At 42.4% G+C, this 11290-nt stretch overlaps 1 long non-coding RNA gene across 1 annotated transcript; it reads left to right on the top strand.

Annotated features, from left to right (window-relative positions):
- Positions 1–184: 184 nt before the first annotated feature.
- On the top strand, positions 185–10702 carry LOC106628566 (uncharacterized). The gene is made up of 4 exons (XR_001331986.2): positions 185–1346; positions 9136–9241; positions 9350–9490; positions 10347–10702. It is a non-coding gene; the product is annotated as an uncharacterized LOC106628566 (long non-coding RNA).
- Positions 10703–11290: the final 588 nt, after the last annotated feature.

The raw sequence follows: 11290 nt of genomic DNA, 5'->3' as shown, positions 1-11290 counted from the left end.
CCAGGCGGCCGAGGGGGGGCGTACTGCGGCGGGGCGCTCGGTAGGCGGGAGAGCGTGGAGCCCCGGCCGTGCCCCAGCGCCGGGCGCCTCCCCGCAGCCCGGGGTCGGGCGGGTTTCTCGGAACCGGCGGCGACGGCGGCGATCCGAGCCGCGCTCCCCCAAGAGCGGGGCCGATGGTGCGGCCCTGTCCGCGCCTGCGCGACCGCGGGAGCTGCCCGGAGCCGGCGCCGTCCGGGACCTGTCCGTGAGGGCGGTAACGGAAGAGCTCCGACATCGAAATTTACCCCGGGGCGCGCCCGGAGTACCTCGCCCGGAGCAGCCGTTAAAGACAGCCTTGCCAAAGCTCCGCGATGCCTCTCTCCCTTCTCCGCTACCAGAAAGAACAAGTGCACCTCATTTAAAAAAAAAAAAAACAAAAAACGGAAAACCAGAACACCAAAACCCAAACTTGGTCATCTGGCGTGTTCAGCATGGAGAAGAACGAGGGGAAACCTCATCGCATCCTACAACTTCCTCGTGAGGGGAAGCGGAGGGGTAGCTCCGATATCTGCTCTCTGCGACCAGTGACAGGACCCGAGGGAACGGCTGGAGGTGTGTCAGGGGAGATTTAGGCAAATACATAAGGAAAAGATGCTTCCCCCGGAGGATGGTTGGGCACTAAACAGGCTCCCAGGGCAGTGGTCACGGTACCAAGGCTGCTAGAGCTCAAGGAGTGTTTAGACAAGGCTCTCAGGGACAGGGTGGGATTGTTGGGGTGTGCTGTGCAGGATTTGGACTGGATGATACTATGACTCCCCTCCCACTCAGAAGATTCTGTGATTTCTGGAAAAAAACAACAGCAAAAACTAACTAAATAAAACAAGCAAAAAACCCCCCAAAAACCAGCCAAACAAAAAATAACCAAAAACCCCTTCAATAGCTTAAGGCTAAAAACAAACCAATCACAGTCCCCAAAGACTTTTCTAACAAGGCCTGAGTAGTGGAGCTGTGTTTCCAGGGAAGATGAGGGGTCTCCACCCCTGGAGAGAACTTTGCTGTGGATCATCTGAAGTGTCCCCAGGGCTCTTCCAGTTGTGCAGGAGGAGACTCCACGTATACTTGAAGATCCCTTTATCACAAAACTGGACAGAAGAGGATGGAAACATTAGAGATGCAGTCATTTGTTATCAGCAGCACCTTGGCAGTGCTGGTGTTGAACGTTCTCTGTAAGTTGGAAAAGGACAAAAACCCTCTTGCCAACAGAGGCATGTGAGCAATACTGGCTGAGACATCTTGGCACTTGAACAGCATCAGTCTGCACTGGGTAGGAAGAATTGATCCAACATGCCTCTGCAGATCTTATGCAGGTATTCTCTTTTTCTTGGGAAGAACTAGATTAACCAGGCTGACTAATGCAGAGTTTCATGGTCACTCATTTCTGTATCTCGTACTTGTCTAGTCTGATGCTGTCCCCAACAACTGGTTCATTGCTCAGAATCAATGCCTTCATTAATTCCTCAGGGTGTCTGGGGGTTTTTTGTGCCTCTCCCCCACTTACTGCCCTGCTCGCTGAGCTTGTATGAAACAATTTTGCAGGACTGCTAGAAATTAGAAAAGCTAGTAATTCTAGCCCTGTCCTTTAATACCCAGTGTTTGCTACAACATAGCTTAAGCTTCTCTAAACCAAATTTCCCCTTACTTAATTGATAGAGTTAATGGTTATATCTCATTATACATAATTATAAACTTCTGAACTCCAAAGCCATTATGGCTAAGGAACACTCATGTTCTTACTGCCACTTTTCTGCCTCTCAAAAAAAAAAGTTCAGAAGAGCTCATCCACACAGGTTTTCTTGAGCTGCATCACAGGAAGGACAAGGCTGTGAGCAAGAGGACCACATGGAGGAAAAAAAGTGCTAGTGGCAGGAACATGATATTTTCCATTTGGTCTTGTCTCTTTTATAAGGTTAACCGTCTGCTTTCAGTAGCATCACCCTCTAGGTAAACACTCAATTTTTATTCTTTTTTCTTTGCAGTGATAATACTAAAAAGCTATACATTAATAACTGATCTATGGTTTTAATCTGTCATTTTCCATTTGGATGATTGCCATTCCACATCTCCATCTTACTTTATTCTGGTGCTTTACTGATGGACTTGTCTGGTGTGTCAGTCATATTAGCCAGGAGTCACACCAGAGACATCTGTAACGCAATCGGTATTTATTACAAGATCTATATGAACAAGAAGCCACACACAGTTGGCATTAGCAGAGCTGTGAAGTCCTGCCTGCTATCATCATAGCAAAAGTGCATAGAAAATAGTGCACTGCAGAGCTTTCTCTAACCAGTTCAGCAGCTTAACCTGTGGACTGTACCATATTATTATTAGGAAAATAATTTTACCACCTTTTTCTCCCCTCATCTTCTCCTTTGTGGCACTCATCCAATCTGTGTACCCGGTATCCTTCTAGCTTGATCTTCTTTGCACTGGTCTCCAAAAAAATAAAAATCAAAAAACCAACCAGCCAACCAAAAAAACCTAAAACAAACAAACCCCCCAAAAACCCATAAAAATAAAGGGCTATTTGTAAGGACAGATGACTCTACTGCTAGAAAAGGTTAATCCAATACCCTGCATTAATGGCTTCTGCTGAGAGTATTTAAGACTCCCACTTTAGATTTCTTCAAGTGCAAAAATTGGCTTCCAGCACCACTGAAGCTCAGCTCATCTATGCCAGTGTGACTTGAGACTCAGTCTTACTACTGAATTACAATTTTTTAGCATAGTTGAAAAGAGGACCTGACGAGATGCAGGCTAACAAGAGAAGGTAATGCTCCTGAAATGCCTACATTTTTTGGTGATCCACAGTGTACAATCCCAAAGCCACTTGTGGTGTTGCTAAGTCAGCGTGGAGACAGCCAGTATCATTTGAACATGCTGTGAGGATGGAATGGTATTTGCAGTGTGTCAGCATTACCTGCTGCACCATTTCCACTCAGAGTTTAGCAGTAGCACTGTTGAAGAAGCTGTTGTGCTGAGCCAGAGCAACCTCCATCTCACACAGCATCTGGTTGTAATTTCACTAATGAGCAGAGTAAGCACCAGCCTTGGACTAGATTTCATGCAGGTAAAAGCTTGACAAGAACAGGGAGCTCTGTGCTGGCTGTAGAACAGGGAGGAAAAGAAGGACAATTAGCCATAAGAGACTTCTGCCCCAAAAACTTCTTCCTCAGTTTTGGCAACAAACAAGCTTAGAATTAAGCAGATGTTACTATCCCCTTTCTGTGTGAATCAGGATTCTTGCAGCACTTTTGTTGTTCTGTTATTTTGCATTATGATTAGGTTTAAGTTAAGCAATTAATAATAGCATTGCTCTTGAAGTAAGTACACCAGTGGGCATACCACTAGTTAATTCACCAATTCCCTCCCACTGGCGATTCCAAGGGCCCATGGGTGCAGACAAATACAATATGTGGTACTAGCCATCATGTATATTGACTTAAGTGTGCCCACAGGCACAAAACAAAATGCAATACAATAACTATTTGCTGCTCTAGGTTAAGTGTGCTCATGGGTGCAAGCAAACTCAGTGTAATGATCAGCTGTTCACCCTCCCAAAAGCACTTGGGTTGAAAAACAACATCAATAGGCACCTAAATATAAGCTCTTGATACAAAAAAACCCTACGCAACTGTGGGTACTGAAAAATGTTAAGAGCCTAGGCCTATTTCTAATCACAGAGCAGTAAAAGACAGGAGAATTTAACAAATAATGGTGTATCAGTGTAATCAGATTGTAGACAGCCTGATTTTGTCATTAGTTAATAAATCCAACCTTTCTTCTTTACTTGCTGGAAGTCTTTATTTTCCCCCACAACATCAAGTGTCTCAGAGTAATGCAGGAATATAAGGAGAATGAACAGTTTCTCCATAAATATCTGCCATGATTAGTGCTTTCCACTCACAAGCAAGTTAACAATATAAAAACTTACGCATGCCCCGCAGTCTAAAACAATTACTAAAGTTTCCCTGAAACAGAATAAGTAGCTTGCACCCACATAAAGTATCTGGAAAGATCACTTAGTCCATGGTACTTACACTCTTCCTAATTCTCTTTGTTAAAACAACACTTAAAGCTTCACTTTAGTGCCTGAAATATTTTAGGCAACTTTACCATGATCCTATGAAACGATTATTCCAATTATCTCATTTCTAATCCACCTGAGATAGTTTAGTCCTGTTTCATAAAGAGGAAGTTTTTGCTTTCCTTTTGGTTCATATCCTTATTTACTTAAGTCTTCCAAACTGATTAGAAGAGGTGATGTGTTTTTTAATCTCTCAGCAAACACAATGAAACTCAGATTTTTTTATAGGTTTGGCTCGTCTAAAGTTCCAGAAGAGCTCAGTGGCTAAGTCTGAGTCCTTCCAGCCCTAGTAGCTATTGGGTGAGGCTAGTTGGAGTCCATGTCACTGGAACTCCAGAGCTCGCTAGCCAGGTGTGGTGGTATCATGGCTGCTACTCAGCAAACCCAGCCCCAGCACATAAAAGGACTAGCCTGGTTGAGAGCTCTGGTAGGAACTAAGTATCTTCTGCAGTTACTGGAAACCCAAATGGTGACAAAAAGGCCCTTCTGAGCTCCAAAGCCAGTGCTGGCATTGGCCTGCAGGCTCCTACCTTTGCGAGCTGTGAACAGTTCAGAACAGTGGGGATTATCTGCCCATCTCCACCCTCTTGTTTGAGTGGTACCTGTGGGAGTGGTCAAACATTTTCATCTTGCACGGGGAATGCAAAATTCACTTTGCTCTGTTTTGTTTGGCAGAGTGAGATCAAGCCATCTTCAAGTCATGTCCCTTGCCTTTTTAGAGCATCCAATAGCAGAGACTGGGAAGAATTTCTCCCTGTGATTCACAGAGGTATCTAGTCAGTTCCCAGAGCTCAGTTCCCAGTGCTGATGTGCCAGGCATCTTCCAAAGGAATTTGATGCTTTGTGCAGTGTACTGGAGCTGGGATTCAGAGTCTTTTTGGCTAGATTCTATAGTAACTCCTAGCATGGAAGAGCATGAACTTCCATCAGCATAGGTTGGCATAAACCAAAGGATGAAACCCACAGACTGGGAACTGGTTCATAAAATAGCATGTGTTGCTGTGTGACAGGTTCTAAATACTGAATACAAATACTGGAATTTACACAGGGGGTTGGAAATAGATTCCTTCAAAATCCACATGTAGCTTAGGTAAGGTGTACTAAGTATTCCTGTAACACCTGGAATAGTGTGAAGGACAGCTTTGCCAGGATCTGTTCACAAGCTGTTTTGTCTAGTTCCCCTTCTATGTTTTTATCTTTTCTGCTTTTCTCTTGAGGACAAGGCAGACAGTCTTTGCTGGTTTTGAACCATGCGTATTGAAGCAAGAGCTGAAGGATAAGACAGAGACTGTTTTTAAAATACTTAGGCTTTACTGCCTGGTGATATTTCTTTGAAATACATTTACCGAAGATTTATGTAAAATCTATCTATTGTCTACTTAAAATATCTCAAAATGGATGTACAGGTCAAAATTTAATGCATATGGGTTTTCATTATTTTAAATCATTCGCAATATAAATGATTTACGATGACATCAGACCTTTGTTCTTTGGCTGTCCACTATAAATTGAGGCCCACCCAGATTTCCAACCTTAGCTGTATTTCTGCATTCCCTGCCCCAGTATCTATAATCTCAGATCTGTGATTCCTCATGTAAATGACTTTCAAGGAAAGGAAGGGAACACATAATTTGCCTTAATACAGGTAATTTTGAAAGAGGAGCAAGACCTTTACATGAGAAATTGTTGACATCCACAGAAAGGGGAGAACTAAGGTTCGTGGAAGTGAAAGTCATCCTTGATGAGGGTGGCAAGAGCTACCGATCAACCAAGCGTGACCGAATGGATTTTTTGTGTAGTTGAAACTGCCAGAGGTGATCTACTATCCTTCTCTTTCTGAATTTTTACATGTATTCTTTTTATTTTATATATATACATATATATATATAATTTAATTTATAATGCAATTAATTCATCCAGTTCTGGCCAGTAATGTTACACGTAACTGTTTGGAAAATTGAGGTATTAGGATAAGCCAGGCTCCCCAAGGTCATTCTGCAAGCACATAGTGAAAAATCTTAGTGACACCTGACACCCAGAATTGTGCTGTCATGACAAACTTGCTCCTAACAACCATAAAAATTTTGAAACGCTCAGACTTTTTGAAAGACCTTGTGAAAACTACATTCATTATCATGTTTGCAAGTTGTCCTATGACAGTTAATGTATACAGACCTTTGGATCCATCACAGTCTATATTTGAAGTCTTCCCAGCTCAGTGGTTACTGAAAATTGCTGCCACCAAGCAGCTCTTCTGTGGTTACACTACAAGAATTAAACCCTGAATTCAACACAGTTTCTCATCCGTGGATGTCATCTCAAAACCTATGACATCAAGACTCTGCCATGCCTCTAATTTCTACTTGTGGAACTGAAAGACACTTAAATATGAAACAAACATTGTATTTTTGCAAACTTCCCACACCACTTAGGCTTGACACAACCCCCTTCCTTCTCTGTTCAAAGGATGGATTTCTGTTTTCACAGTTTCATGCATTATTACTCATGCATGTAGTTTTAAGTATACCTCTGAAATTTGACCTGCTGAAGTATTGTAGTAATTCTGAGCCATATCATAAATTACAGCAACGTCCTAAGGGGAATCCTACTGCTGACATCCAGGCTGTCTGTGCAGTCCTCTAGGTATAGGAGTGTCTGACCAGGCCCATTTATCTTTCTTTGCTGTCTTTCCAACAGTGCTCGTCCTTAACCAAAAACCATCACTGCCAGCAGTCTTAACCCTGAAGTCAGAGCAGGGTCAGATGTTGTTGTGGGCCTGCATATGCTTTCCTGCATTCAAGTTTCCAGTGGCTTTACCATGATGAGATCCAGTGAGAAAATCTCAGTGTAGTCCTGATTTATGTGCAAGAGTGCAGAGGAGAGCAAAAGCTTTTAGGATCTTGGGAAGTAGTTAGGGATTAAGGCCAAGGAGAGGGCAGTCATGTCAATTACATCCTAAAAAAAAGAAAATCCAAGTGAAAGTCCTGGCTCCTGGACCATTTCTGGGCTGGCAAATGTTCACAGTTTTATTGGCAGATCCTGCTGAAAGCTAATGGATCCATTTAGATCCCCTCCCATACACCATGGCATCAGTTTGACCATTCTGAGGGAGGCCTCGTGGCAGTCTGATAATTCAGCATTTTTTTCTGAAATGAAATTAGGGAATACATTCTGTATTTTAAGATCTCTGATGCTCTCTTGTCAGGAATCTCCACTGAACCCAGTGCTTCATTCCAGATATGGCTAAGGGAAGAAAGTGTCATGCAAAGTGCAAGGCTGACACCTGGAGGGGCTGCAGGAGGCAGACAGAAAGCCTGGAACAGCCACATACCCTGCAGCACAGCTGAGAGGGGAAAGCTCTGAGGGGGTGGCAGATCCCAGGATTTGAAAGTGTGTTTTCTATCTCCCCATTTCCAATAATAAAGAAAAATACAGATTTCTATTTCAGATTTTCCATGCCTATTTTTAGGACTAGAGAAGAAACACAGGAGCTGTGACTGTGTCACTTAATTATTCACTTCTTCCACACTCAGAAATACACTTGGATCAAAACTTATCATGGTCAATAAGCTGCTACAAATAATACAGGGTTATTTTTTTAGTTGTTTGGTCTAATATATTTGAATTGCCACATATCAGACTTCCCACTGCTTTGCCATTTGTTTAACTCTGTGTTGAGTTTCTGAAACACAGACTTGCAGAGCAAGTCCTTCTGTCAAAGTTGCAGCTGGAAGATTTGGCATTAGGTAAAGTTTGTTCTTTTCACTGTCTGGTTCTGCCAGCATCCATGGTAAGGCTCTTCCTGAAGCTGATCCTAATCAAGGAAAGCAAGGTAGTTTGTGGGACAAAGTCTTCATGCTTTTCAAAATTGGCTTTCCAGCCTGGCAGTCATGCTTTCATACATAACACTTGTTCAAATCTTTTGAGTAATCTCTCCTTGCTGCCAGGAAATGTCTCAGTATTAGTGAATGCTTGTTTTGCTTGATCTAATTGTAGAATATGTTAATAACTCAGTTATTTACTGTTTTGGCATTACCATACATTTAGTAGCTCTCAGACCCAAAGATTAGATGTCCATTACATATCCTTTATTCTCTTTGTCATTTCCAGTGTGGCTCCAATCATAATATTTGCTTATCAGTGAGTAGTTGCTTATGGAAATGGGAAAAATAAACCAACAAAAAGCAACAACCAACAGTTATTTTCAGAACTCTTTCATGCAGTTCTATTATCCCACCTGCAGTATAGCTCCCCAAGTCTCCACATCTCTTCTCTGGTGTACCTTGATACTGACTGACGCCGTTTCTTTCCCTTCTAGCCTTCTGACTCCCAGAATATCAATGATGCTCAGTTCATCCCGATGAGCATACTAAACCACTACAAACATTCTCCACCCAGACTAGCCTAAAGGGTGAGCCATGAAAGCACTTGCTTCATTCTGGGGAGCAGAAGAGAGGCACATTGAAAGCTTCAGGAACAGCACAGGACATGGGGTGTGCTGGAGATGCTGCTTTTCAGCAGAGACGTGGAGGTCTAATGCCATCTCTATGGCATACTGTTTTTTCAGTGCTTCTCATTAACTGCCATGGCTAACTAGGCAGTAACATCTTTCTCCCCTCTCCACCCAGACAATATTGCCAGTGCTGGATTGTCAGTTGTGCTGAATTACACCGGATGACTTGTGGTTACTCAGTGATGTGGGCAAATAGCAATTCAAGATCAAGGGTGAACCCTGGCCACTAAACTTGTTTCACTTGTGATTCATTCCAGACTTAAAACCTGGCTCTTGCTGACATTTTATTAACCCAATTTGTCATCCTCCTAACCCCTGTTATCCAACCCAGGCAGATTATTTACTTTGAAAAGATGTATAGATAGCTTCCATGCAAATTCTAAGTAGAGCCAGGTGCCACAGCTACATTCTATAGGGAGTTACAGTCATGAGACATGTGTTGATAAAATAACTTCTATCCTAGATGCTTCCAAACTCAGTGACTTTCTCTGTTTAGATATTGTCTGGACTCTCATTCCTGCAAAGCAGCTTGGCACCGGTATGGGGAAATGTCCCCATTCATACCTTCAGACCTGAGTGTGTTCCCAAAGAGATCAGCAAAGGTAAATAAAAGCAGATATTTAAAGTTAAGGACATTCTCTTGCTTTGGAGTTGGAATCTTTGACTACCCCTTCCTAAGTGACTCCCTCTGAATCTTTGCATTTTTCCAGAAATAAAGTGTTCAACTTAAGGATAACTTGCTGCCTTCCAGAGAATTCATCATTTCCAGCTTGAAAAGAGAAATCCAGGAAGCATCAATAAATCTATTTTGACAGTGGAGTAAAGAGCTGCAAAATGGGTAACCTATCAAGGTAACGTGACTTAATTTCTTAGAGAAAGATCCTTTTTTTATAAATGAAATAAAAATGCCAGCAAAGTGAAATAGCAGGAAATGTCACACTTGATTGTCTCTCAGTAGGACAGAAATTAAATAAAAAGAAGGCAAGGTAAACGACAGGGTTTTACATTTAACGAGGGAAGTAATAAAATAAACTGAGAATAATAACATCCACTGAAAATCTACGCACAGCAACCTGAGTATGTCAAAGGGGTGTGTTCCCACAGAAACAGTCATTTAACGTACACATTTTTGTTTGAAGAAAAGGCAGGTTCTATGCTGGGAGTGAAGGATTCGTGGAGATACTGTGATCGGACATACGGGGGCAGCCTTACCTGCAGGTTATCACAGCCTTGCACCGCGGGGCCACTGCAGCCGTTGCGCTTTGGCCTCCCATGGCAAGCTCTGGAGCTTTGCCCCTTTCTAAACAAGGAACCCATGCAGACTTATCAGATTTCCTTATTCAAAGGGCGAGCACTGTCCCTTTAAATAAACACAGAGATCTCAGTCCAAATGGGAACTGAAGCCCAGGCTACCCTCGGTTATGAAACCTCCCTTTCAGAGCTCACAGGCTCAGGGCCTGCTGCTACACTTCGAGGTTAATAATCAGTTTTAATATTCACTTAGGGGGCTGTAAAAAAAGAATGAAAATTTCCTAATTTGAAAATGGACTTGATTGGCAGCTTTATTATCTCTATAAGGTGCATGGCATTCCACACAATCAAGTCATTTTTTAAAATAATCTCACTGCTTAAGTCGTACATGCTGCTAATTGCATTTTAATAAGTCTCTTTAAAATCTTTCCATATTTTTTAATATCCTAATATTAGATAAGTGATTGCTGGGGACACTGGAGGGCACTGAGGTTTATAGAAAGAGGAACACCATAATGAAGCTTTATTGGGATGGCATCACCAAACAATTGCTGTGATAGCAACACTCCCAAGCTTGGAGAAATGCCAGCCATTCCCCGCCTAGAACTGACACAGGCACAAGCCTCCCTGGCTCAGGACTGACAGAAAATGGATGCTTTCTGGATCATAAAATGGCCTCTTTCCATCTTGGAAATGGCTGAGGAACTGTCCACTTTGGATTGGGAAAGGATTTATCTCCATTGAACAGTGACTTTGAAACATTTTTGTTTTGCTTGCTTCTGGCTTGAAAATAAAAGTTTGTTGTTGTTTGATTTTTGTTTTCTGGTTTTGTTTTTTTTAATTGTGTCAAGATTAGACAGAAAGAAGATTTCTTTAACAGCTCTATACAGTAGCAGGCAATGGGAAAGGCTTCCATGGAATTAGAAACTAAGGCTGCAAGTAGAAGAGATGAGTCTGTCTCAAAGATGAAACCCAGTTGGGAGAGCATTTGGGAAAAGTGTAGTATGGTGTTGGGTTATTGGGTGTTTATATCTCCTATATGGGACAGGGAGCATTATCCAAGAATGCCAATCCAAACTTAATCACTCTAAAATTAAAAAACAAACGAAATAAACACGCAAAGAAGTCAAACGGGGGGGGGGGCTGTACTGACAAACTACAGACTCAAGTACCCCAAACAACAGAAAAATTTTCAGCTCAGATCCAACTAGGATCCCATCTGTGCATCCACAGGATGAGCTATTCCAGTAGTTACAATCCAGTGGTACAGGCAGGTAATTCACAACATTCCATGTGCAGAGCCAAACATTTTCTGTTGGAAGCCTGTCTTTATATGGAAAGTGCTGTCTTCTCCCTGTATATAAAGTTGTGTTTCTCCAAATTATGACTGCTGGGCAACT

Source organism: Pseudopodoces humilis, chromosome 24 (genome assembly GCF_049639895.1).
Source record: "Pseudopodoces humilis isolate 2021_Gansu_Grassland_sample_001 chromosome 24, ASM4963989v1, whole genome shotgun sequence".
Classification (NCBI taxonomy): domain Eukaryota; kingdom Metazoa; phylum Chordata; class Aves; order Passeriformes; family Paridae; genus Pseudopodoces; species Pseudopodoces humilis.
Note: the sequence above shows the minus strand (reverse complement) of the source record. Positions and strands in the feature narration are given on the sequence as shown.